Source organism: Nannospalax galili, unplaced genomic scaffold (assembly GCF_000622305.1).
Source record: "Nannospalax galili isolate Female #2095 unplaced genomic scaffold, S.galili_v1.0 scaffold525, whole genome shotgun sequence".
Lineage (NCBI taxonomy): Eukaryota > Metazoa > Chordata > Mammalia > Rodentia > Spalacidae > Nannospalax > Nannospalax galili.
This window is the reverse complement of record NW_008353937.1, coordinates 1,661,026-1,667,520: the sequence shown is the minus strand read 5'-3', so window position 1 is coordinate 1,667,520 and position 6,495 is coordinate 1,661,026.

The following is a 6,495-nucleotide window of genomic DNA, read 5'->3' as shown; positions in this document are numbered from 1 at the left end:
CTTTTTGAGACAGGGTCTCCCTGTAGCCCCAGCTGTCCTGGAACTCACTATGTAGACCAGGCTGGCCTTGAACTCACAGAGATCTGCCTGCCTCTGCCTCCCGAGTGCTGGGATTAAAGGCGTGTGCCACCACACCCAGCCTTGTTTTTTGTCTTTTTGAGACAAGTCTCACTATACAGCCCAAGCTAGCCTTAAACTCACTCTTGGACCAAGTTAACCTTGAATTAGCAAGCCTAGTACCTCAGCCAGCCAAGTGCTGCGACGTATACCAGCATCTGGCTTTAGCTCCTGTGACTTAACGGACTTGTAGCAGAAACAGAAACTAAGCATCTCAACTTTGACCACACACTGCTAGATTGTTTGTGGTTGGTTTACTTGGATTTTCAGAGTTCAGGGCCAAGACAAAAGTTTTTCCGAGAACGTCCCTCAGTTATCTGTGCTACCAAAGACTGGCTAGCTTTGGAAAGCAGCTTTTGCTACAGACCTTTGTTTATTAATGAACTTACAGCACACAGGAGCTCCTGTAGGCTCTGTGCTGTAGTCATTCAAATGACAGCTGACATGTCAAGCTTTATACATGTCTCATGCTGTCAAAGTTAACATGGGGAGAAAGATCTCCATTCCCATGCAAATTTGCAGCAGATAAATTTTCTGAATTCTTTTAATTCAGAACTTTCCAACTGCATTTTTCAAATCCTGAAGCAAGTACAAAAGAAATTAACACAGTTTAAAATCCATTCAACTGTGTGGTTGAGATGCTTCCTAAAACGGAACTCCACTGAAGTAAAATGCTCTCCACTTCCTCTCTGCAAATTCCATTCTTCCCACTGGCATGTACACTAGAACACAGCATATTCTAATTTGTCTTGATTTCTTTCACTAGAAATTTGTAGAAATTTCTTTTTCTCTGGTTATACAGGTACTAATGTTATATCCTTGTTTCTCCTATAAACATAAAATATGTACCTTCTGCCCCTTTATAGAAAAGCTCACTTTGCCTGGTGTGGTGGCACATACCTTTAATCCCAGCACTTGGGAGGCACAGAGGCCAGCTGGGACTACAGGGAGACCATGTCTCAAAAACTAAAAGGAAAGAAAAGCACACCAATCACTGCCTACCCAACCAAGCTCTCAGTCCTCTGCACAGGTACAGCTCACATTTCACTAACTTCCTCAGTTTCCAATTTACACTTATGCCTGATAAATTTTACCTATTGATTTTATCACTCCATTTTAACTTGTCAAAATGTTTTAGAATTCTAAAAATGTGCTCTTTCCCAACATGACTTCTGTTCTTTAGTCAAATCTTGATTAGAAACATCAGGACAGATGTCAAATATGAGGCACTTATACAGACATGTTCATTTGTATAAAGAAATTCATTTTTTAACTGTTGGGTGTTTGTTTTCATTTGCTTGCTTGTCTTAAAGTGGACTATCATTACATCGTCTCATCTGTCCCAAGTGACTCCCCTGCCTGGATCCCCCAAGTATCTGGGACTACAGATGTGCACACCACCTGCACAATGTCACTGGTTCCGTGAATGACACTGTGCATGGCTGTGGCACACCCTCTACCAGAAGAACTGATTCCCTGAATTCTCCAGTGTTCTCTAATGACAAAAATAATTTACTTTTCTAGGTCTCATGTAGTCAAGGACTATTTTATCCAAAGACAGGTTGGATCCTTTGTCTAACTCCTGGCAGGAAAGCTCCTAGACCATGTAGCCACCCAAGGCTGGCTGTGTGTGCACTGTTCACTCCCCCTCAGTGAGTCTCACACGCACTATTCTCAGAATCATCTGTGAGCCTGAGAGGGCAGGGAGCTGACCCTTAATAATCCCCAGCACTGAGCACAAGAGCCCCTCATGAAAATCCCTTAAACCTAAGTGGATCAGAATTAGGAATATTTTAATATTTTTAAACAGAGACAACACAGAGGAGTAAGTAAAGCTGCTTGTTGCATAAGCCCAGTACCTGAGGCTAGATTCTTGGAACTCACATAAAAGTGAAAGGAGAGAACAGACTCTACGGAGTTGTCCTCTGACCTCCACATGGATGCCCTGGCATGCGCACGCACATGCACACATACAATTAAGGAAAAAGCAAATGGAGAATATATAAGTATGTCTTGCTTGTCAATTCTCACATCTTTGAGATAATGTGGATGTAAGTACTAGAAGTGTGGAGTTTGGGCAAATGGGGGCTGGAGGGATGGCTCAGCAGTTAAGAGCACTGGCTACTCTTGCAGAGGACTTGGGTTCGATTCCCAGTAACCACGTGACAGCTAATAACCATCTCTCCAGTGCAATCATAAATCCAGTTCCAGGGGATCCAATGCCCTCTTCCGACCGGGAGGCATTGTACAACATGGATGCACTTACATACATGTAGGCAATACACTTATACCCATAAAATAAAACAAAAATAAAAAATAAATTTAAAAAAAATTTATTATTTTTATGTGTATGCGTGTATTGCCTGCATGTATGTAAGTGCACCCATGTCGTGCAATGCCCACAGAGGACAGAAGAGGCCATTGGATCCCCTGGGGCTGGAGTTACAGACAGTTGTTAGCTGCCATGTGGGTGCTGGGATTCAAACCCGGGTCTTCTGAAGCAAGAACAACCAGTATTCTTAACCACTGCGCTATCTCTCTAGCCCCAAAATAAAATAAATTTTTAAAGAGTTTGGGAAAGGCTCATTATATCCAATTCTGTCTATTACCAATGGTGTCACTGGTTTCACTCTCTACAGATTACAAACAAGTTGTGTTTCACAAATTGTGTCCCATTCATCCTGTGATTGACAGGCTGCCGCTAGGCTGAGTCAACAATCACGACTCTCAGAGCTTTCACCCTAAGTCACATTTACTTCTCTGGTTATCACCTAAATCCCCAAGTAAGAGCTCTGGGCCTTGACTTTAACTCTATCCCCACAATTCTAGACTACTTAAAGCAATTAGGGGGCAAAACCCCACTGGAAAAGTCTGAGTGCTTTCCAAAAAACATTTCACAAAAAAGCAGATTCATAGGACAGGTGGAAATTAAAGCCACCAAGCTGCCAACCATAGTGAACCATGAACTGTGAAAAGCAATTCCCACAGACAATTCTGATTTAAGCGGAGTTACCTCTTATGCCTGGTCTCTCAAGTTCTTTCCTTAGGACACACCTGTTACTTCTTCCAATAGAAGGAAAATGCAAAGTGAATGTCCCATGACTTAAGAAAAACTGATTATCAACTTCTTTGCTCCACTGGCATCCCAACTCTCTGTCCCGGAGTCCGAGGGGGATATCTGAAACCATCCAGGTTTACTGTGGCTTCCCTACCTGAGTCTTAGTTTGTCTTTGCCATTCATGATTGTCCTAGTTTGTTTCTTCATTGCTGTGACAAAACGCTCTGACCAATACCAACTTGGGGAGGAAAGGGTTTAATTATCTTACATCTCCCAGGTCACAGTTCATCAGGGAGCCCAAGGTAGGAACTCAGGTCAGGAACCTGGAGGCAGGAGCTGGAGCACAGGCCATGGAGGAACACTGCTTACTGGCTTGCTCCCCTAGCCCCTGCTCAGCCTGCTTTCTTATGCAACACAGGCCCACCTGCCCGGGGATGGCACCACTCACAGTGCACTGGGCTCTCCCACATCACTCAACAATCAAGAAGATGCCCCACAGACATGGCCACAGGCCGCTCCAATGGAAGCAAATCCCCAATTGAGCTCCCTCAACCCAGGTGTGTCAACTTGACACTAAAGCTATCCAGCACAATGATCCTCTGGTCTTAACAGAAGTCAGGGTCAGAGATGACCTGTCTCCAAATCTCTTTTCCCTAAATACTACCCAGCATGGGACTGCATCTCTGCAGGGACTATGACCTGTAGTGTGTATTTCCTAAAGTACATGACATAGCGGCAATGCGAAATGGGAACCAACCCAGGGACTGTGAAGCATTCTGCTGGCCTGCCTGACGCTCAAATCTCAACCATCAGCCACCAGCTCCCCTGCCATGACCTATGGGCTCACCAAGATATTACAATTTACTGTTTTACATCTGACATGTCTACTCTAATCCAAGGAATGACACGGCATTCTCAAAGTGACATTCTCTTATCACCATGTAAACCTATAGCTTTAAAACTATAAACTTTAGCTTTGTCTAATGTTCAACAGCATGCTGAAGATAGCCCATGCCAATCAGACTCTCAAACACCTCGCTGACATCCAAATTGTGTTTTATTTTACCTTTGAGGACAGAGGGTGCCAGGGAGGAAAAAAACACTGTAATTGCTAGTTGATGCTGTTGGGGACCTTTGTTGTGTAAAGTAGAAGTTTCTTCATGTCCGGATAGCTCACGAGCTCGGAGCCATATGCAGAGACTCCTTTCACAACAGGGCGTCTTCCCGGCATTTTTCCTGACTCCTTTGTGAAGTAGCAGCCACAAGAATGTAGCCTCCGGCTCTGTAACCATTAGGCTTTCCTGTGTGATTTTCAAGCAGTTTGGCAGCCTGGCGGGAGCCCATTTCCACACGCAAATGAGGCATCCCCAAAGTACCTATCAGCTGAAGCTTTTACCACTACCCCCACGGTATAAAGTTCCATGATTCCCCTCAATAATTGAAGGAGCTGGATCACTCTGGGACACTGAGGCTTGGAGCCATGCAGAGCCATTGAATAAGGAGCTGTAACACTGAGTCTGACTGAGCTGAGTCTTGTCTCACTGCCTACAATCCAGCCTTCCCGGGAAGAGCTGTCTTTCCGTCACCGACTCACGGATCCCAGCTTTAGCCACCCTCACACTCTCCCGCGTGATCCAGCGGCAGGTGGATTTCGCATCTTGAGGAAAGTGCACAGGTGAAATTAGGGCGGGACACGGCTGGGCAAAGCCTCCAGCAGCAGAGAGCCACGGAAGACGCAGGGAAGCAGCGCAGGAGCAGATACCCGCGCACCCCACACCTGGCGCCCAGCGCGCCCCATAGATGCGGCTCAACTTAGACACAGTGCCATGTGCCTGGATTTACCGTGGGCTGCATGACACCTGTCTTAAGGGCTACCTGATCTTTCCTAACCCACATCACAGTTTGTCAGATAGGTACAGCCCAGCACCAGGGAGCAGCCTCATCTCTTCTCTGGCCTCCCTTCTGATGAGTCCCTGCACCAAGGAACAAGTCATGCTCACACAGCTTTGCTTATGGTTTCAGGGGTTCATGGTCCAAGGAAAGAACGTGCCCTCCTCAAAGCAACTGCTGACAGGTTTCATTCCAGAAGGAAAAGGAGCCAAAAGAACCTCAGGAACGAGGTACCAAAGGGAAAGTCAGGGAGCTGCCCTGCAATTACCTGATACCTAGGCCCTGCTTTTCTTTTTCATGGTCCATACAGGTCCACAGGCTTCAAATCAATCCTTTCTCCAGTCTCCAATGAGCCCTTAATTACAGCCTTTATTTGCACAACACCACTATAAGAAGGTGAACTACTGGATCAGACCTCTGAGCTTTACCCTTTTAAGCCACACAGCAGGGCAGCTATTTCTTCCATGAGGATGAGGAAGTCTGAATCCTTCTCAGGCAGATGACTGTGACACCTTCCTTATGAGCCCTGTGACTCCAGTCCATCCACCCTACCGTAACAAACCTGCTCTTATCACTCTGGGACCAACAGTTCCCACCAGAATCAAGGACAAACTGTCTGATCCTGCCTGACAGCAGCCTCTCAACCCAATCTGTACTCCAGACACCACCAATACATTCAGTCCAGAACCTCCAACCTCTCCTACCTCGGTCCCTTTGCAAAGTGGAATGCTCTTTCCCACCTCCCGTCTCCACTGGACAAATTTCAACATGGGGCCCAGTCTGTTTCTGTATGGTTCCTGGGTTAAGCATTTTTCACATTTCAGCATTTTGGAGGTAGAGGTAGGAGGATCAGGAGCTCCAAGGCTAGCTTCAGCCACATGGAGTTTGAGGCTAGCCTGAGCTAGAGTGAGATTCTGTCTCAAAAAAACAAGCAGTAAGAAATGCTTGTCCTGTTTGCCCAGTTTCATTTCTCTGTTGTCACAATAAAGTATTCCAGCAAGAAGATGATGAGGGGAGAAAGTTTACTCAGCCCACAGCTCCAGGTGGCAGTGAAGTCCATCATCGCAGAGAAGCCCAGCAGGAACTCACGCAGCTAGTCACACCCACAGAGAGCAGAGAGCAGAGAGCGAACACATGCACACTGAATGCTCTTTCCACTCACACAGCCCAGCCCAGACCAGGGAATGGTACCCTCACAGTGGGCTGGGCCCTCCCACCTCAATTCACAACCAAGATCATCCCCCACAGGCCAACCTGAGCTAGACAATCCCACTGAGACTTACTTCCCGGGTGACTCTGCATTGTGTCAAGTTGACAATCAAAAGTAACCATCACACTGTTAAAACAGATCTGTCTCTGTACAACTAAATACCAAGAAGCCCTCGATTACTAATGTCTGACATGGGGTGAGTGGGATCTAATTTCTGACC